This window comes from Schistocerca cancellata, chromosome 1 (genome assembly GCF_023864275.1).
Source record: "Schistocerca cancellata isolate TAMUIC-IGC-003103 chromosome 1, iqSchCanc2.1, whole genome shotgun sequence".
NCBI classification, from domain to species: Eukaryota; Metazoa; Arthropoda; class Insecta; order Orthoptera; family Acrididae; genus Schistocerca; species Schistocerca cancellata.
Window position 1 is genome coordinate 853,162,542 of NC_064626.1, and position 25,965 is coordinate 853,188,506.

The following is a 25,965-nucleotide window of genomic DNA, read 5'->3' on the forward strand; positions in this document are numbered from 1 at the left end:
TGCTGGGGAAAAAAGTCATTAACATGATCAAAATATATACGAGTGGTGTTGAATACGTAATGCAACACACTTCTTCTCTGTCAGTTTCGGTTGAAAAAATGCGGAATTTGTTGTGGGACATCATGGGATATTCCCGCTTCAACCCCTATAGTTTCATGAAGTTGCAGTAGATGGCAGCACTATAAGTAGGCTTCAACATGGCGTCTGTAACGGAGGTCTCTTCACAGTGAGTGTTGTCATTGAGTTTCCTTTGACAGAAATCCTGATCACCGCAGTTATTCTGAGGCGGTTGCAGAGAGATTTGGCAGTGAACAAAATCAGGGTGAGTCGTTGGGCAAGGACTCGGTCATCATTCAAACAACGTCGCGCAAACCTGTCCGATTTCCCGCGTGACGCCCAGACGCACACAGCTGTAACAGCTGCAATGGTGGAACGCATGGACACACTCACTCGGATTGACTGACGGATCACAAACACCTCTCAACTGGACGTCTCTGTTGGTAGTGCAGACACACTCTCCATGCTGCTGGGGTACTCAAAGGTGTCTGCCCGATGGATTCCTCGTCGCCTTGCTGTAGACTTCCATCTGTTCGTCCCAATGAAAGATGCACTCTACGTGAAACAGTATGCAGGTAATGGGAGGTTATTGATGCAGTAAGACGTTGGCTCTAACATCGACCAGTAGAGTGATACCATCTCCCATTAAGGTGGCGCAAGGCCGTCACACTGAACGGAGATTATGTTGAAATATAGGTGTCTGCAGCCAAAAGAGGGGGAAAATGTGATGTATTGTAAACTTGTATGAAACCAACCTACTTTCAGAAAATAATTGTTGCATTACCATGGAAGCAGTATAATCATTGGCAACTGCAATCTCTTTCACTATAAGAAATAGCTATAGTATGAGATGTTAGTTATACATTTGTTTTTATCTTTTTCTGCTGTGGCGGACTTTTTGTTCGAATTTTTCTGCTCTTTGCCTAGGACCATGGAAGCAGTATAATCATTGGCAACTGCAATCTCTTTCATTATAAGAAATAGCTATAGTGAAACACATTGCAGTTGTCAATGATTATACTGCTTCCATGGTCCTAGAGAAAGTGCAGAAAAGTTCAAACAAAAAGTCCACTACAGAAGAAAAAGATAAAAACAAATGTATAACTAACATCCCATACATTGGAAATGTACCACAGAAAATTGCACATATTTTCAAAAATCACAAAGTTGGGTTTTCCACAGCAAATAAACTACAACAGAAACTAATAAATAATATAAAGTGTAATAATGACCCATACTCAGAGTCTCGAACATACGAAGTAACATGCCAGGAAGGCTCCTCGTTCTACCAAGAACAAACAGGCCGAAATTCCAACACGAGGTGCACAGAGTGCATGAAAGCCTACACACATAACAGACATACAACATCAGCAATAGCCACACACATACATAATACAGGACACGCGTTTGGATAAGTAGAGGAAAATGTCGAAGTACTCCACCGACTAAATAAAGGGCATGAAATGGATATGTTAAAAGAACTGGAAGTATATTCACACTACAGAAAATAAGAAGACAAAATGTTAAACGAAAAACTTGAAAGTGAATTACTGAATTTCTTCAGATGTTTTGACAATACACCTAAATAATAATAGTAACAAATAGAAAAAAGCACCACGGTAAAACACATATAAGAAAATTATGATCCATATTGTTAAGGTAAATACCCTCTGTACAAAAGCATATCACACACTGTGGAAGACCTGTAACATTACCTCTGTCAACTACATCTAAAAACATGTTACAAGCTGTTTGTTTATGTAAGTTATTCTCAATGCATACTGTACACTGAAAGTTGTGTGTGGTATTTAACATGTTTGAGACTTTGCATAAATGGACCTTAAGGAAACTGTAAGTACAAGTCCTTCCAAATTCCACCACTAACTACATATAAAAATCGTTAACTAACTAAAAGGCCCATTTTTTATCCACTGCAGTCAAATCAACAAAACAAAGCAGAACCTCCCACATCGAAAACATTACGTAAAAATGGCTTAGTACAAAGAGAAAGCGCACTTGAAAATGGGAATCATTTTCCGAAACGCGTCGAGTACAATATGAATAAAAGAAAAACGTGACTGGTAGCAGAAAAGTTTATTTATAAACAAACCCAAAGCGCAAGCTTTTACATATGTTCTCTACTCTATGACAGAATATGTCGAAACACGGAAATAATAAGACCTCTGTGTGGAAAACCGAGCGAGGTGGGGCAATGGTGAGGCAATGCCGACTTACAGACGACAGGCACTCAAGTCCCGATCATCAAAATGTCGGTTTTCCAGGAACGTCCAGGAGGACAAACTGTCTGTCGGACCGGAGCTCGAATATGAGTGAATCCTGTGTCATCCATGGATAGCTCAGTGTGTAGAGGACGTCTCCTCCCCAGTACAGCATGGCGTTTTAATTTTCCAGGAAGTTCCATATCATTGCACACTCCGCTGCAGCGTGAAAACTAGTTCTAGGGTTTCTGAAATTGCCCCAAATTGCTCAAGGTAACGATCGGAATGGCTCCTATGAAAGGATACGTCAGATTTTCTTCCCCGACTTTCTCGAATTCTATCTTCTGCCCCGTCTCTAAAGTCCCCGCCATCGGCGGGCAGTTAAACGCTTATCTTCCTTCCCTCTACGTTGAAGGTCTACAGCAAGACTAACAGTGGCAAATAATTTGCTTTTAGGACTCAGAAGTTAATTCACTGTAATTTTTACATTACTTGTTTTTTGTACTGTCTTATTTTTGCCTGTCTGTCAATACTTTCTGGTGATAAAAGTTATTTCAACATGTGAAGAAGGCTGTCTGAGATGCAGAGAAACTTCACAGGGTAACACAGAAATATTATCCACCTCGTTTGCAGTCTAATAGGAAACCGGGACCAGACAATAGCAGCGCGGACGGGAAAAGAAAGAAAAATGCCAGGGCTTGAATTTCCAGTCGGAAGAACAGCTACTGCAACAACAATACGAGCTTAAAATTAAAAATCTGACTCCTCAGATGCTGCATCTTGCCACTGTTGTTACTGACGGAGCAGGGGAAAGAAACCGAAAATATGGAGGGGTAGGGGTAAGGTAAGAAAGTCATCCGTAACACGTCCCTCAGGACTAAACACCGAGTACTGGAAACGAAAAATCTCAGACGGACGAGAGTGAAAAGCAGGCTGAGGAGTAAAAAATGACGATGTTTTCGAAGTCAGCATAAAATTCAGAAAACGTGCGAGCTACCATGTGGTATGACTCATATATAGCATTCACTGTTTACAATTAGAAATTTATGTAAAAATGCGTAACTCGTTTCATTTTCTGTTCCTTATATGGAGGGAAACTATATTCTGTAATACATATGTCGCCTCTGATTTTGATGTTGACAGACTGATACCTCGAAATTCCGCAAGACAAAAAAAATCACTGTAAACACAGAAGGTTTTCTAAATCATTCTGTTTGGAGCTATCACTGCTCTTAATAATATATTTCAATGGTTCTGTTTGAAAATAAATTTAATGCGTTTTACAGGGTGCTTCGTAATGTTTTGACGATTTCAAATCTGAATAACGCGCACTGAAAACAAGATACAGCTAGGTGGCGCTGTCTGTTAGTAGTGTGGAGTGTGAGGTTTCGTCTCACATACAGGTCACTAATCATGTAATACTGGTCGAAGCAATATCGTGCGTTCACGGTGGAGTGCTATTTTCGTTATGGAGAATCTTTCGTGCGCGTGCAACGTGCCTTTCGTACTCATTTCAAAATTCAACCGCGACATCCAATTTCTGCTCTTAGGACTATATTGAAATGGGTAACTGCCAGTGCCTCGAACCAAAAGTCAACCGCACTTCGGAAAACCATCCGAACTCCCGAGAACATCGAACGTGTGCGTAACAGTTTACACGCAAGCCCTCCTCGTTTGTTACGAAAGCGATACGAAAAAGTTCCAGGAAGACGGCGTGACGTGTCAGACACCCAATAAAACCTTACAAGTTCTCCGTGAAGGGTTTGATAACCGCATAATTTTCAATAGCGCTTTCGTCGAATGGCCGCCTCCTTCGCCTGATTTAACCGAGCAAGACTTTTATCTGTGGGTTTATTTGAAGACGAGAGTGTACTCCGACCGCCGAGAATCTTGCAACAGTTAAAAGATAGAATTCACGATGAAATTTATAAAATCATCCAGCAGTTTCGAAAGATACATTCAGGAACTGGGTGAAACGCCTCGAGTATTGTGTATCCGCGAATATTCGCCATTTCTTCGATGCAGTATTTCACAAGCAAAACTGAATAAATGATTACATTGTGTAAGATATTGTCTCGCGGTTAGCTTGTGTGTTATGCTAATTTGAAATCGTCAGAGCTTTGTTAATCATCCTGCATATCATCACATAAGAGGACGCAAAGTGAAAACGAGGTAACGATGAAGGAAGCCATCGCAGTGACAAAATATACAGACGAGTCGAAACATTATCACCACCTGCGTAACAGCGTCTTGATCCAACTTCTGAAAGCAATAGAGCAGGATCGATACTGCGTGGCTTGGATGTTATAAATTTGCAGAGATATGTGATACCAGACGACTACGCACAAGTCACGCAGTTCCCGTAAATAACAAATGGTTCAAATGGCTCTGAGCACTATAGGACTTAACTTCTGAGGCCATCAGTGCCCTAGAACTTAGAACTGCTTAAACCTAACTAACCTAAAGACATCACACACATCCATGCCCGAGGCAGGATTCGAACCTGCGACCGTAGTGGTCGCGCGGTTCCAGACTGTAACGTAAATAACAGACTGGCGGTTTATTGTATCCCGGCTGGTATTTCATTGAGTTCACATCAGGCGAATTTGATGGCCAAGATTCAACATCAGTTCATCTTCTAGCTCCTCAGACAATTGTCAAGTGACTGACGTGGAAAATTGAATTGATTACTGTGGTTAAGTCTTTGGAGATTTTGAGTCACTGTCTTCAGAGAGGAACGAGGCCCGCATAGCATGGCAACGATGGTGATTCTGCTCATCTGTATCTGCTATTCACAATAAAGTGCCTGGCAGAGGGTTCAAAGAACCACCGTCAAGCTGTCTCTCTATCGTTCCACTCTCGAATGGCGCGCGGGAAAAACGAGCACTTAATTGTTTCCGTGCGGTACCTGATTTCTCTTATTTTATCGTGATGATCATTTCGCCCTATGTAGTTGCCTGCCAACAGAATGTTTTCGCAATCTGAGGAGAAAACTGGTGATTGAAATTTCATGAGAAGATCCCGTCGCAACGAAAAACATCTTTGTGTTAATGACTGCCACTCCAATTCATGTATCATGTGTGTGTGGCACTATCTCCCCTACTTCGCGATAATACAAAACGAGCTGCCCTGCTTTGAACTTTTTTGATGTACTCCGTCAGTTTCGCCTGAGGAGTATCCCACACCGCACAGCAATTCTCCAGAATAGGGCGGACAAGCGTGGTGTAAGCAGTCTCTTTAGTAGTCTCTTTCTGTTGCACCTTCTAAGTGTTCTGCCAATGAATCACAGTCTTTGGTTTGCTCACCCACAACATTATCTATGTGATCGTTCCAATTTAGGTTATTTATAATTACAATTCCTAAGTACTTACTTGAATTTACAGCCTTCAGATTTGTGTGACTTATCGCGTAATCGAAATTTAGATGATTTCTTTTAGTACTCATGTGAATAACCACACTTTTCTTTATTCAGGGTCAATTGCCACTTTTCACACCATACAGATATCTTATCTAAATCATTTTTCAATTTGTTTTAGTCATCTGATGACTTTACAAGACGGTAAATGACAGTATCATCTGCAAACAATCTAAGAGAGCTACTCCTATTGTCTTCTATGTCGCTCATATAGATCAGGAACAACAGAGGGCCAATAACACTTCCTTGGGGAACGCCGGACATTACTCCTGTCTTATTCAATGACTTTCCGTCTGTAACTGCGAACTGTAACCTTTCTCACAGGAAATCACGAATCCAGTCGCACAACTGAGGCGATATTCCTTAGGCACGCAGTTTGGTTAGAAGACGCTTGTGAGGAACTGTGTCGAAAACCTTCCGGATATCTATAAATATGGAATCAATTTGACATCCTCTGTCAATAGCACTAATTACTTCATGAGTATAAAGAGCTAGTTGTTTTTTCCAAGAACGATATTTTCTGAGTACGTACTGACTATGTGTCAATAAATCGGTTTCTTAGAGGTAATTCATAATATCTGAACACAGTATATGTTCCAAACCCCTACCGCAAATTCCCGGCCGGAGTGGCCGAGCGGTTCTAGGTGCTACAGTCTGGAACCGCGCGTCCGCTACGGTCGCAGGTTCGAATCCTGCCTCGGGCATGGATGTGTGTGATGTCCTTAAGTTAGTTAGGTTTAAGTAGTTCTAAGTTCTACGGGACTGATGACCTCAGAAGTTAAGTCCCATAGTGGTTAGAGCCATTTTTTTGAGCCTACCGCAAATTGATGTTAGTGGTATGGGCCTGTAATTCAGCGGATTAATCCTATTTTTCTTTTTGAGTATTGGTGTGACTTGAGCAATTTTCCAGTGTTTAGGTACGGATCTTTCTATGAGTGTGCGGTTATACAGTCGTGCTCAAAACTATCCGAACGACCTGAATTGCATTTCGCCTGATTCGAATGCAACCCACATAGCGCAGCTGTCTAGCAGGTCCTCTAATCGCCCCTCGGTACAGTCGTTTGACTATTGAAAATGGTTCCAACAAGTCACCACTAGAAAACACTGCTGTGCATCGCAATAACTCAAGATGCAAAAGTAATACCAAGGTACTACAAATATCAGGGAACATCTTATCACAGATAACACAGTTCTTCAGGCTTGTAAGCTCACATTTATTACAATAAATGACGTACATGAAATGTTACCACTCTCATTATTACGTCACTTAGGTAATTCACGTAGTAAGTTTGTCGTATTCATGATTTCCTCTTCAAAATATCATACCGTACTTATTATTTAACACAAAATGACATTAAAAATTTAAGTTATTCACGAGCAGCTAGTTGAGAATATGTATGAACTTCAAATAACACGACGAACCGTCTCGTTCTGCATATGGCTTCAAACCCAGGTCATGCAGACTAAGCAAAGACTTCGTGACTGACGGAAACTAACAGTCATTCCTGACTAGGCATACAGAGAGTGATATATCTCGATTTTAGACAGTATGCGTTAGCAAATATCAACTTTAAATTACATAACGTAAACATTGTTAACGGACGCGAATTCCTACCCAGCATCTATTGTCCTTGTTAACGAACTACGTGAGATGTTAAATATTGCTTCTCCACAAGTAACGTACTTGAAATGCCGTGAGGTAAAGCTTTGTGTTGGTTAGGGATTCGAACTCTGAACCTAATTGGATTGTCATCGAAGCACAATCAACTGTAACATATCGGATTTTCTCGGCAGTAGCTGGATGTTTTAACTGAAATGACGAGACGAAACATTAATTTTTTCTTTCCCAGGACTCCAACCTGGCACCTATCGCAGTTATATTCTAGAGAAAACGAACGTTAAAAATGGGTTTGTTACACCAGCAGCGACATGTGAGCATGGTTGAACTAGAAATTATATGACGAAGAGTTCAGTGCTGACTGGGAATCGAGCCCCACACATATCGTTGTTGACTGCACACAAAGAGACGTCAGCAACCGAATTTTTCTCCACCAGCAGCTCGGAATAACGTCCTTGAATTTACAATGATTTCGCAATCAGTTCTGTATCTCACTGGGACTCAAAAACGTCAGATACCGTTAGTGTTGACAACGAATGAAAATACAGCCTTCACCAAATCAGATAGGCGCTGGAATCCAGAGAGTATTTCCTCAGATCCAAAGCGACACACGTCATTAGTGCCGACATGTGCCACCACCTGCAGCTGGCTGCACCCTGTGCTCTTCATGGCATCCGGAAGGACCCTTTCCACATCAGGAATAACTCCACCCGGAATGCACACGGAGTGCACACTGGATTTCTTCCCCTCCTTAACCGCCATATCCCTAAGGGGTCCCATTACGCGCCTAACATTGGAGCTCCCAACTACCCTCTGTGATTGCCCGGACCTTGAAGGCTGAGAATCATCCTCTGAAACAGGGCAGTCAGCTGCATCTGGCTCAGCCAGAGACAGTGCCTGAAACCTGTTTGTCAGACGCACCGGGGAGGCTTTCTGATCAGCCTCCGGGGACGTCTTTCGCTTCCTGCCACGCCTTGGAACGACCTCCCAATCAACCACAGGCGAGGGCTCAGCCCCACTGCGGGCAGCAACCGGGGCAACCACAGCGACAGACCGATCTGGGGACAGACGGGACGAGGTTGACATCCCCGTGATACCCAAGTCCGGCTCCCCACAGTGGTGCCCATTGGCAACAGCCTCAAGCTGCGCGACCGAAGTCAGATCCGCTTGCAGCTGTGAGCGAAGGGATGCCAACTCAGCCCTCATCCGAACACAGCAATCACAGTCCCTGTCCATTCTAATAGATGTTGAACAACAGTTTCTGAAACATTAGTCCGTGCCTAGATAACGCAAGGGAAACACGCAAAGAATGTATTAACTAACCTGTACAAATGCCTAACGACTGCGCTACAACCTGCCTGAATTTACGATTACAGCAACTAAAACTCGAAATTACACCTCCTATACGAAACTCACACGCAATTTAAATAAGAATCTACGACGTAAACACTAAAGCGCGATGCAACAACTCTCAAATACCATAATACGCCCGAAATTTATGAATTAAACAATGCAAGTACCCAAAAACACGGAAAGAAATTAAGAATTAAACTATGTAGCAAATAAGTAAGCTAGGGGTATACGACTTGCTGCTGCAGCTGCTTATCCAACGGCGGCAGGGAGCACAAAGCTTTACCTCACGGCATTTCAAGTAAGTTACTTGTGAAGAAGCAATATTTAACATCTCACGTAGTTCGTTAACAAGGACAATAGATGCTGGGTAGGAATTCGCGTCCGTTAACAATGTTTCCGTTATGTAATTTAAAGTTGATATTTGCTAACGGATACTGTCTAAAATCGAGGTATATCACTCTCTGTATGCCTAGTCAGGAATGACTGTTAGTTTCCGTCAGTCACGAAGTCTTTGCTTAGTCTGCATGACCTGGGTTTGAAGCCATATGCAGAACGAGACGGTTCGTCGTGTCATTTGAAGTTCATACATATTCTCAACTAGCTGCTCGTGAATAACTTAAATTTTTAATGTCATTTTGTGTTAAATAATAAGTACGGTATGATATTTTGAAGAGGAAATCATGAATACGACAAACTTACTACGTGAATTACCTATCTGACGTAATAATGAGAGTGGTAACATTTCATGTACGTCATTTATTGTAATAAATGTGAGCTTACAAGCCTGAAGAACCGTGTTATCTGTGTTAAGATGTTCCCTGATGTTTTTAGTATCTTGGGATTACTTTTGCATCTTGAGTTATTGCGATGCACAGCAGTGTTTTCTAGTGGTGACTTGTTGGAACCATTTTCAATAGTCAAACGACTGTACCGTGGGGCGATTAGAGGACCTGCTAGACAGCTGCGCTATGTGGGTTGCATTCGAATCAGGCGAAATGCAATTCAGGTCGTTCGGATAGTTTTGAGCACGACTGTACATAATTTCTAAATATTGAGCCATTGTATCAACATACTCTGAAGGGAACCTGACTGGTATACAATTTCTAAATACTGAGCCATTGTATCAACGTACTCCGAAAGGAACCTGACTGGTATACAATCTGGACTGGAGGCCTTGCCTTTATTAATTGATTTAAGCTGCTTTGCTACGCCGAGGATATCGGCTTCTATATTTCTTATCTTGGCAGTTGTTCTTGATTGGAATTCAGGAATAGTTACTTCGTCTTATTTGGAGAAGGATTATCGGAAAGCCGTATTTAATAACTCTGCTTTAGTAGCAAGTGTCTTCACCGTTGTTATCGCGCAGTAGCATCACTCATTAATTTGTGTGGTATATATCTCTCAATTGCCGTCAATACTATCTCTTTAAAATCATTCCACATCATTTCTGCGCTTACATGATCGGATAGTACAGAGTGGAGACTGTCTATTAAAAGGGCGTTGAGGGTATTTTTATCAGTTTTTTTTAAATAGATATACTTTGCGTTTCTTTTTTATGGTTGTGGGTGTTGCGGTATTCAGCCCAGCAGCAACTGCCTTGTGGTCGCTAATCCCTGTATCCTCATGATACTCCCTATTTGTCCAGGAGTATTTGTTGCTAAGAGGTCAAGTATGCTTTCGCAACCATTTACGCTTCGAGTGGGTTCATGAACTAATTGTTCTAAATAATTTTCTGAGAAAGCATTCAGTACAATTTCGGATGACGTTTTATTCCGGCCGACGGCTTCAAACACATAATTTTTCCAGCATATCGAGGGTACATTGAAGTCACTACCGACTATAATTGTATGAGTGGGGTACCTATTTGGAATGAGACTCAAGTTTTCTTTGAACTGTTCAGTAACTCTGTCTTCTGAGTCGGGGGTTCGGCAAAACGATCCAGTTAATAGTCCATACTATTTCACAGGGACTATCTATTTCAATTTCACTACACGGTAAACTGCTTCTGACAGCAATAAATACTCCACCACTAACTGTATTTAATCTATCCTTTCTGAACACTGTTCGGTCGTTTGAAAAAATTTCGGCTGAACTTACTTCCGGCTTCAGCCAGCTTTCCGTATCTATTTGAGCTTTAGTGCTTTCTGTTAGGGCTTGGAGCTCTGGCTCCTTTCCAACACAGTTACGACAATTTACAACTACAATACCGATTGTTGCTCAACTACGTTACTGTGTTTTCCTTCACCCTTTTAGATGGACGCCCTTTCTGTGGTTTCCTGAGACCTTTTAACCTAAAAACCGCCCAGTCCCTTCCATACAGGCCCCGCTACCCGTGTAGCCGCTCTCTGTGTGTAGTGGACGCCTGACTCATTAAACCCGAAAACCCACCAACCGAGGAGCAAGTCTAGGAATCTGCAGCCTTCATGGAACGTGGTGAATGGAAACAGCTTCCTCTTCTGTGGAAGGGATGGGACAAATCAAGGGATTGCTATGTGATAAGCTTTCTGAATAAATCCGCATTAAAGGGAATTTGCTGCTCTGACGTTATTCATTGCTTTTTGCCACTGTGTTTTGTAGCAAACTCATGGGTTGTATAGTTAGTCTTTGTCTTTCTGGCTCCCTGAGCATTATAAATCACATAACGGTACAGACCTTATTGGTGATGTTTTTCTTGTCAGGTTAGTGTGTATGCCGTAGTGCGAGTATAAAGTCCACAGTACGGTGATGTGGGGCTGGGTATAGTGCATTTTGGTATCAAATCGTTTTCATCTGTGAAGAGCTAACTGTGTCATCGTATCTCACATGGATCTTTCTCTGTCTTCCTGGGCAGCTGGAGCTGTATAGTATGGTGCCTCTGCTTCAGATGAAGCTTAGATATGTTAACTAGCAGTTATCTTTGTTGACAATAAACGGAAAGATCGCAACGGTGCGGAAATGGAACACGCTATGACAAAAGAGCCACTTCACCGATGTTCGCAAGCAACTCTTCGTTTTGTATCTTGATGATAGTTATGTCACAAATTAATGTGCTTTTAATTTAATATTGAATGAATTGGATTGTATATTTGGATTTCAGTAACATTATTGTTGGTTTCAGGTTCTAGTAATGCTATTATTGGTACGATATGAGAATTTTCATCGGCCGCAGTGGCGGAGCGGTTCTAGGCGCTTCAGTCTGGAACCGCACGACCGCAACGGTCGCAGGTTCGAATCCTGCCTCGGGTATGGATGTGTGTGATGTCCTTAGGTTAGTTAGGTTTAAGTAGTTCTACGTTCTAGGGGACTGATGACCTCAGATGTTAAGTCCCATAGTGCTCAGAGCCATTTTAACCATTTTGAGAATTTTCAGATAAGAGTGCAAGGAACCCTCTGCAGAAAATTATAATACAGAGATGTTCGAATAATGCAGAACAGGATTTGTTTTGGAGACATATATGTCCCGTTAGTATTACAAGGCTGTTATTACTCATATGAAATGTCGGATAACTTATATATCTGAAATAAATCTTAAGAAAACGGTGTGGTGTTGCTTGTGAATTTAAGTGGAGCTGAGGCATCGCGAACTTTAATGATTTTCTGTAACGGCTTACTGCTCATAAGCTGTTCCTGCTCTGAAACCTAATCGTATTATCTTTTCTATGAAGGTTTTCTTATGAGCCTTTCGGTAACATACTACATAAATGTAATATTAATGTTTTAATCAATGTCACTCTGTACTCATTTTCCGAGTTTAATCTGAGTAGTTGAAGTTCCACAGCACACTACCACAGATCCAATGGACGCCCAGGTGAAAGTCCCCCATAGCGTAAAACTCCTGCCATCGGCCTGCGTCCTTGGCGTGATTTGATCCACGCCCCGGTCTCGATGATCCAGGGAGTACTGCAATCGTATTTGACGATGTCGTTTAGTCAGCATGAGTATACGCAGGGATGTTCCGTTGCAGTACCCCAATATTCAAGAATGTGTGCTGGACGGTGTGCTTCAAAACACTTGTGCTGCACCTGCATTGTACTCTTGTCACCATTTCTGCCTCATACGAGTATCTGCGCCTGTCCCGCTTTGCTTAGTCAGACAAGCCTCCGACCGCCACTTCCTGTGATGAGGTTCAAATGGCTCTGAGCACTATGGGACTTAACATCTTAGGTCATCAGTCCCCTAGAACCTAGAACTACTTAGACCTAACTAACCTAAGGACATCACACACATCCATGCCCGAGGCAGGATTCGAACCTGCGACCGTAGCAGTCCCGTGGTTCCAGACTGAAGCGCCTAGAACCGCACGGCCACCGCGGCCGGCCCTGTGATGAGGAATGGACGTTCTAACACCATGTCGCCTGCACGTGTTTTCACCGTCCTTGAACCACTTGTAATAGATGCTCATTGCAGTAGTACGTGCACAGCCAACCAGCTAAACCGTTTCCGAGATGCCCCTTGTAAAAGTCGCTTTGTCAGTGGGTTCATTTGCGGTCCATATCGTCGCTAGAATGATTCCCCTTTCGACTCCGCTATGCTTACATACATTGCCAGAAAAAAAAATGGTATACCGTTGTTGAGGTTTTCAATTCACTCAAGATTTATTGTTGCAACAGTGCTTCCGGAGAACAAGAAAAACATTTAGAGACCAATAGCACAAGCGGTTCTGAGGTATCAGGTATCGACCCGTATTAGTACATGGTGAAGCGTCCAGAAATGGCAATGGAGGCGATGACTCTGGCATCCAGTCGATATGCCTGGGATATTTCATGACACGCCTACTCGACTTATTCACGTAGTTCTGCAAGAATTGTTGGTTGTACTAGACTGGAGACGAGTCCGGAACTCGAGCTGACCAGGAAAGTTGCTGCATGTCTTCAGAAAACGTTGAGCGTCATGGGCAGCGTTGGGACGAGCATTATCCTGTTGGAAAAACACATCACCTTCCTGTTGCAAGAACAGCAAAATAAAGGGTCTAACGACATTCTAAATGTACCAAGCGCTCCCATCGAGAAACACTGAAGGTGAACGAGACTTGTAGCTTATCGCAGTCCAGACCATAAGGCCTGGGATGGGGCCAGTGTGACTTGCACGAATGCACTCTACGAGACAGCGCTCACCACGTCACGTTGTACATGCAAGCGACCATCACTTGCGTGCCCATTAATAGCGACGAAAATTTCGCGAATGTTATTACAGATCCCACACAAGTTGCAAATCTTCTTTTTCTTATCTCTTTGTCCCACAGGGTCGGCATGGTTATTAATGGATTTGTCATGGTCAGTTTAAGGGATAGCCGGATGCCCTTCCTGTTGCCACACTGTTACCCACTGTGACGGAATGTATGTACTCCAAAAGTCTGCACGTAGTGTTTTTTTTTAATATTTATTAATACAATGCAATAATGATGATACAAAATACAATACAATAAGATGCTACAATACAATATAATACAATACAATTCAATATGATGATACAGAATAACCCACCACCTAATTAATTAGTGGGTCTTCTTGTAATACAAAAATCAAGAGCAGCTTGTCCTTAATTGACTGGCACAAAGCTATGAGCACAGTTAACCTAATCTGTTAATCTGCTCTAATGCTAATCTACTCTGCAACGTTACAGTTTTGTCAGATGATTTACAAACCTACTTTTGTGACCTACTCACCGAGCTGATCCCAGTGAGCGTGCCCCTGGCACTGGCCTGGCTGAATTACTTAAAGCCGCTGCAGTCCCTACCCGTGTTAGTGGTGTTAGTGTTCTAAGTTCTACCTACAACTGCTAGTAACTACTACCTAATTGTAAGTGCAGATGTCTCTTTCTTGGGGATTTGATAGACCTGCCTGCCTGGTCCTGCAGCCGAACCCAGTCGTAAGAGCGACCGACCAGTTCCGCAACAGGTGGTGTTTGCCAAACTGTTGAGGACATTGAAGGTGTCAGCACGTCTTATTAGAGTATATCTGTCACTATTCGGTAACTGGATTCTTAATTCATGCGCCACATCATCATATAAGGGGCAGTCATAGATGACGTGTTCGGGTGTACCGTCCTGAGCGCCACAGTCACACACCGGCGTCGCCTGTTTGCGAAATCGATATACACTCCTGGAAATTGAAAAAAGAACTCATTGACACCGGTGTGTCAGATCCACCATACTTGCTCCGGACACTGCGAGAGGGCTGTACAAGCAATGATCACACGCACGGCACAGCGGACACACCAGGAACCGCGGTGTTGGCCGTCGAATGGCGCTAGCTGCGCAGCATTTGTGCACCGCCGCCGTCAGTGTCAGCCAGTTTGCCGTGGCATACGGAGCTCCATCGCAGTCTTTAACACTGGTAGCATGCCGCGACAGCGTGGACGTGAACCGTATGTGCAGTTGACGGACTTTGAGCGAGGGCGTATAGTGGGCATGCGGGAGGCCGGGTGGACGTACCGCCGAATTGCTCAACACGTGGGGCGTGAGGTCTCCACAGTACATCGATGTTGTCGCCAGTGGTCGGCGGAAGGTGCACGTGCCCGTCGACCTGGGACCGGACCGCAGCGACGCACGGATGCACGCCAAGACCGTAGGATCCTACGCAGTGCCGTAGGGGACCGCACCGCCACTTCCCAGCAAATTAGGGACACTGTTGCTCCTGGGGTACCGGCGAGGACCATTCGCAACCGTCTCCATGAAGCTGGGCTACGGTCCCGCACACCGTTAGGCCGTCTTCCGCTCACGCCCCAACATCGTGCAGCCCGCCTCCAGTGGTGTCGCGACAGGCGTGAATGGAGGGACGAATGGAGACGTGTCGTCTTCAGCGATGAGAGTCGCTTCTGCCTTGGTGCCAATGATGGTCGTATGCGTGTTTGGCGCCGTGCAGGTGAGCGCCACAATCAGGACTGCATACGACCGAGGCACACAGGGCCAACACCCAGCATCATGGTGTGGGGAGCGATCTCCTACACTGGCCGTACACCACTGGTGATCGTCGAGGGGACACTGAATAGTGCACGGTACATCCAAACCGTCATCGAACCCATCGTTCTACCATTCCTAGACCGGCAAGGGAACTTGCTGTTCCAACAGGACAATGCACGTCCACATGTATCCCGTGCCACCCAACGTGCTCTAGAAGGTGTAAGTCAACTACCCTGGCCAGCAAGATCTCCGGATCTGTCCCCCATTGAGCATGTTTGGGACTGAATGAAGCGTCGTCTCACGCGGTCTGCACGTCCAGCACGAATGCTGGTCCAACTGAGGCGCCAGGTGGAAATGGCATGGCAAGCTGTTCCACAGGACTACATCCAGCATCTCTACGATCGTCTCCATGGGAGAATAGCAGCCTGCATTGCTGCGAAAGGTGGATATACAATGTACTAGTGCCGACATTGTGCATGCTCTGTTGCCTGTGTCTATGTGCCTGTGGTTCTGTCAGTGTGATCATGTGATGTATCTGACTCCAGGAATGTGTCAATAAAGTTTCCCCTTCCTGAGACAATGAATTCACGGTGTTCTTATTTCAATTTCCAAGAGTGTAGGTATGTCGGATATGGTCCATGTCCTTATTTATGTGAAAGAGAGCGAAAGTTTTCTAAATGTTTGTGAATCGTGTAAGTGACGTGGGACTTGGGTACCATCCTGGTATTCACCTGGGCGGATACGCGAAACCGCCTAAAAACCCCATCCAGGCTGACCCGCACACCGACCCTTGTCGTTAGTCCGCCGGCCGTCGGATGGATTCGATCCGGGGCCGACGCAACTCCCCGTCCCGGAAGCACAACTATACCATCGGGTCCACAGAAGTAGCTAATGTACCCTAATAAATGGGTAAAGGTAGCTGTGTTAGAAGCTTATGCCACTTCCCAAACAAGATAAGGGTTTGCGGTAAAGTGTATGACTGATGAAGCGACACTTTACTTATTTGCAAATGGCAATAGGCATAACACATATGGAAATAAGAGTCTCACGGATGTCGAAAGAGCCGGCTCTAACGATCTTTTTTTGGGCCAGTGTTCTTCGTCAGCGTCATATGACAAGCAAATGTATGTTGGCGTTTGGAATATGCTTTAATGGCAACAAACACGACAGAGAGAAAGAAGACCTTATTTTTCAGTATGAAAGAACCTGATCTCTTTAAGAAACGAAGGACCAGTCGTATCTAATTCGCTACCTGGTACGGCAGTGTATGGGTGCAGCAGCGCCTGCTGAATACATCACTTCCTGCACATGACCACTGTGCTCCATGGATCGCTCTTATGTGTATTTCTTCCTTTTCGTGTTCGTCGTGGGTACGGGTAGATACCTTCGCATCCAACGACGTTGCCGGAACCGATAAGGTGCAACGCCTCGGCCTCCGATATAACTACAGCAAGTCTGCTAGAGAGGAACTGTCCGGAATAAGATCCTCTTGGACGTCAGTCGTATTCCAGAGGGGCTCACATCAAATGCATCCAACTGACGTAAAAGCTTCAAGTTGCTGCTTTACGATGACAATATGATAATTATTTCGTTGACTATTCGTGAAAATAAAGCTTTATAAAAGGGTAAAATAATTTGCAATCCCTCTGTATAACGGTACTCGAAGTGAAACAAGAGTCAGTAAGTTCAGAAACTGCGCAATAGCGCACATTCTAGAGCGAAGTGAAACCATTATCTCTAGAAACCTGCAGTAGATAGCGGCGAAGTGGTTTCTACAGGATTGCGTCGGTAACCAAATAGAGATTCTGCGGTGCCGTAGCGGTATGCCGGAAACGATGCCGTAGAACTGAAACTGTGGCAACACCGACACAAACGTCTCGAAAGATATACGCAGCGCTTATGAAAATAAACGATACGGACGACTGGAACCACGTTGGAAAAACGAGTAGGGCGTTGCAGCGCGAAAAACATCGAGATAAAAATGGGAATCGAAGGGACAGAGAAAGAAGCGAACCAAAGGGCAGGAAGAAATGATAAGCGCTAGGAAATTGCCGGCGGTGCCTCCGGCTGCCCCCCTCCCCTCTTAATAGAGCGCTCACGCGCAGCACACGTGCCGGAGGTGGCCGCTGCCAATTACTAGCAAAAATATGCTACCATATTTCGCCATCACTGTTAATGAAAAACGCATCAAGATTTATGCTGCCACAATTTCAGCCTGCTCTGCATATAAAGTAACGACGCACGGCAAGGATATCAGATGGCACACAACAAGATAGTTATTTATATCGCGACGACCAACAGAACACCGCTGGCAGTATTTATTTTCCGATATTGCGGAGCTGTCTCGGCGCTTCAGAGCAAATGTACCAGGGATTTTGCAGTCAATAACGGCGCGGGACTAAATTACTTCGAGTTGAACGGCACAAAATCAAACGCCATGCGAAACGTCGACGGTATGAAATGTTGGTGGCGGAGCGAAGTCGCAAGCAGCGCTTTTCTGCAAAACGAAACTCTTCTGCGCCTGCTGGTACTCTCTGTGTCCAGCCCACAGGAATAATATGTAAATATGAAGACGTCCCGATATCACATCCCTCGAAACGTGGAGGTCGCGGGTTCGAAATCTACCTCAGGCAACATTCCTGTTTTAAATGTAGTCCGTATGACCTGTGAATATAGCAGAATGTTAACATAAATTGTTACATTCTATGTAACGTTTTGTGTATTCTATAAATTCCATGGTGTTTTTACAAGATATGACTGATATTTTTAAAAAAATTACTAGTGGCTTGACTGTCTAAGTTGACAAATGCCAATGTAAAAATAAGTAAATAATTTGGTAAAAGCTCTCAACGGCCAAGATCGTATAAATATTACTTTATTTAAAACAACAAGTTTCGAGCGACTTTGCTGTTATCTTCAGGTTCTAAAAATATTTTGTTATGAAACGTGTTCATTTTATGTTGGTCCTTACGCCAAGTTATCATGTAGAGAAAAATCAGCACATGACAACTTGGCGTAACGTCCAGCGTAAAATGAACACGTTTCATAACAAACCATTTTTAAGACCTAAAGTTGACAACAAAGTCTGTCGAAACTGACTTTTTAAATGAGGAAATATTTATGCGATCTTGGATGTAGAATGTTTTAGCAAGTAAAATATATTGCTCCTTAGGTCTTCTCAACATGAAAAAAATTCAATAAGTAAATAAATAACTTCAGGACCCCACTGGGTAGGAACAAACACATTGTTTAGTAACAATTAGTTGAAGATGGGCCCGCTTTTTTGTAAGTACATTGGTTTAATACCCAAACATGTTTCACCACAGTTGTGGCATCCTTACTGGGTGTTTTCTCTATTTTTCTGAAGACACATACATACATATATTATTTAGAGTAAGAAATATGTTGCATTGGATGTTGTTGGTATTTAGCTTTTTTTACATTGTATGTGTTCTGTGACCGCAAATCGAAATCAGCCTCAAATTAATACGCCATGCCATCTGCAAGCGTAATGTACGACTGCACTAAAGTTTCTTTTGGAAACACATCATTTAAAACACACGTTCCAGTAAAATCGTGGCATACACCCCTTTTTAGCTTACCATTGCTGTATTCGGCTTTCCTGAGCCTTGTCTGGGTTTTATTTCCCTGCCAAACGTGTTTTTATTGTTACTTGTGTCTTTAGAATGGCCTGTGAACATCAGCCAAAATTTTCTTGTGATACTTTGGCATGGAGAACTATTTCGTATGGTTTGTTTTTCATGGACTGTGTTTCGTGTTTTAACAGCGAATACTCACGTTTTTTCTTGTTCATTGATTTTTCTGTGTCTTTTTATGTAGCTGTGCCTTGGACACATAATTCACTGCACAGTTTGCTCTGCGGGAACTAAACTTGCCACGCCGACTCCCTGGCTCGGATCGGTAGCAGCCGGCAGCAGTCGAGAGACTTGGTGCAGCAGTCATTTGCAGATGTTCGTTGCCAGCTGTGAAGAGTACCATTAGCACTACATTTTCGTCTCCTTTGTTGCTGAGCTATGTTGTCGCTGTCCGTGTTTTGTTGCGCTATTTCCACTGTGATTTTTTTTTCGAAAATAAGTGATGATGTGGTTGCTGACCTGTCGCGGGGTTACCTTCCATTTCACTTCGCAAAAGGAAGCCAGTTATCGGTAGGGTTACCGCACGTCCCCGTTTTCTCAGACACTTCCTCTTTTTAAGACCATAAAATGTGTCTGGGCGAATTTCATAGAAATCTACGAACGTCCTCTTTTCATGGTCTATGAGAAAAAAAACACCAGTTTTGGACAAAGGAAATCAGTCGTCACTGTGATTAATCGTAAAGAAATGCAACTGTAACACTTTTGACAAAAATCTATCACTGATTTAGTAACTTCATTTTTATGTCATTGGCGATATCACTACCAAGCTACCTATCCTTACCCAACAAGTATGTTGTGTGTTCCACCTTCTATTTTTTGGTGTTGTTTCTGCTAGCCTTGGAGGCTGAGGTCAAAGTTGTGTTGTTTATTTGAGACTATTGTGTCTTTTGCATCAAATTAAGCTACGAACTTAAACATAAAATGTGGAAAAGAAAGGCAGTGTTTAATAATGTGCTTATAGGGAAATACAAATAATTCGAAAGGTGAAGAAACGAACACGAGGCAGAATGTTTGATTTGTCCTGCTGGAACATACATATCAGTTACTAATTAAGGTAACTGAGGTGTACATATTTCAATCAGTCATAGTGTTTTTCGTTATTGCGAACAGCTGAAAATCGTAGAATTACCTTTTCCTATCCTAGTCATAATGCTAACACGGAACCTGTCTTTCCTCTTGCAGACATGTAGTGGACTAAAGATAAGCAACAATTTAAAACAGAAAACTAAAAAGGTGTTGTGTGTGTGCAGCAAAATTTCAAACACTTGAACTGACTGAGTTTTTATCAATAACCAAAAACCTGTTAAGACAGATTTCTTCATCCTCCAAATATTTGTGACATAAAAGTGAAAAAACAATAATGAGATAACTGAGTGTTGTGATGACAAATAAACTGTCGGGGTACTGCATATTTAGTCTTAAAATAACCAGAGAAAGTCACTGTTTTAATTTAGGAATTCCCCTGGGCAAGTGAGATAGGATTTCTCTTGTTCTGTATGCTTTAAGGATCTGACGGACAGGACGAACAGTAATCTGCGACTGTCTGCTGATGATGCAGTAGTGTATGGAACAGTGTCGTTTTTAAGTGACTGTAAGAGAATATAGGATAGTGTAGTGGTGTGATGATTGGCAACTTACTATAAAAATGGAAGAATGTAAATTACTGCAGATGTGTAGGAAAAACCATCCTATAATAATCGGTAGTGAGTTGCTTGACACAGTCGCATCACTTAAATATGTAGGCATAAAGTTACAAAGTGATGTGAAATGGAACGAGGACGTAAGGTCAGTTATAGGGAAGGCGAATGGTCGGTTTCAGTTTATTGGGAGAATTCTAAGAACGTGTATCTCATGGGAGCTGTCCATACGCATTTCTTGCATTAATATTACTAGAAATTCATACTTGTTCTCAATCGTGATATGCGCATTTAATATTTATCCTTAACAGGCTTCATTTGACAGTGAGAATTAATCCTACACCATCAAAACACTGTTTTTAATAACCTCGCGGAAACTATTACTTGGAGAGAAAAAATGAATTGCGCTTTTTTTGTAGGAAATTAAAAATAGTTGAATTGTTTACTGGAACACCTTATCTTTAGAAGCCTCGATTTCCGAATTAATCAATGAAAACATAGATATCACCTTTACAAGCCCACTCACCCCACGCTCACAAATCACCAGTGGGGAGATATAGTATGTTGTTCATGACACTCCCTTCTAGCACTGTACAAAAACTTGCGAGTACATGATTTTCCACTAATTTTCCTTAGATGACTGAGCTAAAATGTCAATTTTTGATTATACTGATGAATAATCTATGAAATATTTAATAACAGCATATAAAATTTAGAAAATAATCTTACCATAAAAGAGATCTTTCACTACCTTTTTAATCTGACTTGTTATTTCTTTCGAAGATTTATTTTGCTATATATTAGAATTGTTCGCAAGTATTATCTGAAGAACTTCATTCCTTGTCTTATGATTTCTCCAGATTTTCGCTTTTCATTAATAATTAGGTTCAACATCGTCCACGTTTACCACTCCTAAAGAATAGCAATAATATCTTGTATAGCCGATGTCCGTCAGCAGTGGAAATTAGGCTACCCACCCGAATTTTTCGTTTGTCAGTGCGACCACAATGCCTGAGTAAGTGTGGGTATACCAGTAACCATATTGCCTGTGACGGAGTAAACAGAGAAGGACAGTCAATGTAGTAGGTATAAATAATAATATAAGAGAAGAATAATCGCAGGAGTGAGAAATAATATAAACGCAACTGTATCGTGTTGTTTTAAGTATTATATTGTAACATCCTGGGATTTGCAGGACGGAAGCTTCCTGAAGAGGGAACGATGTTGCGGCAAAAACAGCAGATCAGACCTCACATACGGCCAAGGAACATGTAGGTGAGCCTTCTACGAATTTCTTTCACTGGACTACAGGATACTATTCAGCAATGAAGACAGTCTGCCGTAGCAGTCGGGGCTGGACTTTTATGTACCATGGCACAATGCTGCATTTCTGTGGTCGTTTTCATGACAGGAATTGGGCTTCTGTCGCAACATATCTGGGCAGAGCGACTATAAATGCTTGCCACCCAGCCATTAGCAGCACAAGGTACTTTTGCACGACTAGTTCCTTGACTTCCGTCTACAGCTGACGCCACCACCATCTCCACGCCAGCCATCAGTCCAAAATGGAGCTGGGCAGTTTCAACCTCGCCAAGCAGCATCATCAGCTAGTCTCTGCTCAGAGAGCTACCTCAGAGCTGATGGTTCCAGGTATCGTGTCTGGGCCATCAACTGAATGCCTCTTCTACGATGTCTTCATCTGGCACACTGGACGACTCCAAGCGTCCTGGCTTTGACACAAGTCATCTGCGTGTATGGCTTGTTGTTCAAAGCTACTACAGTGCAAGCTTGCTGGCTGCTGGGCGATGCTTTCCTTGGTTCATTGCGGTTTGTGTCACCGCAGCCCTCTTGCTGCTGAGATAGCACCCTGCTACCTAATGTACACACCCGTGAACTGCTACGTAACATACACACCTAAAGGTTGCAGTCATGGACTGTGCGGCTGGTCCTGGCGGAGGTTCGAGTCCTCCCTCGGGGATGGGTATGTGTGTTTGTCCTTAGGATAATTTAGGTTAAGTAGTGTGTAAGCTTAAGGACTGATGACCTTAGCAGTTAAGTCCCATAAGATTACACACACACATTTGGACGTTTTTTAAGTTAAAGGTTGGGTTGCTGCCTAACATACACACCTCCAGGTAGGTACCTAACACACACACCCATAGGTAGGTACGTAACATACACACCCACAGGTTGCTGCTTAATACACACACCCATGGGTTGTTGCCTCATGTAGACACCAACAGGTTGCTGCCTAATGTATACAACCATAGGTTGCTGCTTAATGTACACATCCATGTATTACTGCCTAATTTACACACTAACAGGTTGCTAACTAATGTACATGCTCACAAGTAGCTACATACTGTACACACTTACGGGATGCTGCCTAATGTACACATCACTGATGCATGGTCAAGCATGTCACTGGGAGTTAGGCTGAGATAGCACTCCACTGTCTGGATGACCACATATGCTGCCAAGATACTGATAGCACCCTGTTGTATAGAAGTCGCGTTGAACAAAGAATACACAACAAGCTTTCCTGGCTCCATGCTCGCTGAGTACTGGTGGGACACACCCCATAGCTCCCACAGACGCTATTCTGGGACAGAAGTGACATTCGTGGCTAATAGTGGCCTCTGCATCACCGATACCAATACAGAATGGAAGAATAATACATGACAAACTATATGTAGTAGATATTTTAATACTGATTCTTGAGACGTAATATGTATGCTGCGTTATTGCCTGAGCATAATTTATGTTCTTCAAGTATACCACAAGAGGGCGTCAGTCAGCACTAGACGCAACCCTCCCTATTAAAAAAAAATTCTCTCCAGAACTTTCGCCATTCCAAAGTTCCATTTGGAGGGGAGACAGAATGCTGCTGGCAATCTCACGAATGAGGAGTATCTTCCCTTTTCTATGAACCAACAAGCAATAGAAACTTCCTACTCAAACCTTGCAAGGAGTATCATAATGATTCGTGAGATTCATGCTGGTTTCAAACAGTCTCACTCAGTTGGCCAGCACCAACTGCACAGCGTCCGATGCCAGGGACGTCATTTTGGGGTGGGCATTCTGTGATGTTTGGAGGGTAGCAACGTGCTTCCTCATGCCAGGGAAACGCCGGAAGGTGGCTTTGATGTGCAGATAGAAAGCTCAATTTCACCCTTAAGCACCCTTAGGGAAAAGGCTGTGGCGTCGAGTGGCATCTGCGCCTGTGGCAAGAATATTAGTGTCAGCAGCTGCCCACAATGAGCATTACGGGAAACAGGACCGTTTCTGCGAAAACTGGTGGCCCCCCAGAACGTGCCTGTTCCCTGCCACTGAGACACCATGAAAGGCTTTCATCTACCTTACGGGATTGCCTAACTCTCTTAGCGCACCCCCTTCCAGCGAGAAGTCGAATACTTGTAACTCCCAGCAAAACGTACCAAGCACATAAGTTAATTTCCGTGTAATCGTGACAGAGCTACAAAAAATCACAAAACGATATCTGACAGCCACGCCACAGTGTTCTGTTACTTACGCAATGTATTATGTGTTATAAATCTCTATTCATCCTCATAAAAAAGATGTTTTGTAGAATTATTATTGTGTCTAACAAACGGGTCACATCATACGTAAAGAAAACAACACATAAAGCTGTACCATCTGATTCTACAAGTGTCTATAGGGGAGACATCATTAATGACATTCCACTAGCTCACTCCTCTTCTACTGTACAATAAATAGGATAAAATTTTTTGAGATGACTCTGGTACCCTTTACCACATTACGCAAACAGTCACTCATGAAATAGTACATTTTGTTAAAAAAAAAAAAAACACACTCACAGCATTTTCCGTTCTGCATGTAAAAGTTTATATTTACAATTAATTACAAATTTAGTACAAGAGTCAGTAACCAACATGGAACACTTAAATATTGTTAGTAGAGATGAAAGTTAAAATTTGAAATAAACAAGCAACAACTTCGAACAGTTCTGAAACTAATATTGCATTTGGTGTTATTTCAAGCTTTGAAGAGAAACAAGTATTTTGTTTACATAGTTCCGTTATTTTTTAAATACTATATTCTGCAATTATATCTTTTCGTAATTGATTTTTAAGAAAGAAAATATTATTTACAGAAAAAATACACCAAGAATAACATATTATTTTCCCATACATTTATTTTGTACACAACTGTTTGAATAGTGAGGAGACTGACTACAGCGTTCAGCGGTCTCATGAAATCTGTTGTAAATAATCCACTACATTTCGGAAAGAATATTCTTGTTCTTAATCACAACAGTGATAACGCTGCTACAGAAAATCTTTGATCTTTTTGTCAATTCCAAATCAATAGAATATCTAAACTTTAACAGATTTCTTTTACAACTCCTTACATTGCGTATAGAAAACCAATACATTACATTACTTGAAGTACATCATCTTTATGCCAGTGACTGTTATAAGTTTTTATTAAACTATTTCATTTTCGGTCTTAGGCCATTATAAAGTGCTGCTGAAAAATACAGAATATTTAAAAAATTGTTTTACGGATTCTTTATGTATCTCGACGTTGTGCCGATTATACAAGACATTTTAACTATGTAGCCATGTTACTTAAATATTGTGGCTTTAAGCCATGTCAACGTAATGTAAGCTGACAAATTTGTATGTCATTGTCAGTACTGTTAAATACACTGGTACACAGTGCGAGCACAAGCATTCAGACATCATAAAACAACATAATCTGTAAGTGCACATGTTAGTTAAACCATCACTAGTCACAAATGAATTAGACAACAGCTGCAACTACTGTTTGCAGGCTGCTAATAACCGTTTTGGCGCGTAAACGGATTACATATATTGTTTTGCTATGTGTGGAGCGCTATTGCAGTCCAACAACTCTACTAGGAAGCAAAGAACATGCCATCGTTGAACAATTATGAAGTCTGCTATAAAATCTTACGTGACTTATTCTGAAACCATCATATATAAACCTGAGAATTACACATCAAATTACATACACAAGCGTTATACATCGTTATACATAAAATCTTATGTGACTTATTTTTAAAACATCATGAATAAATGTGAGGATTATACGTCGAATTACACACATAAGGGTTAAACATCG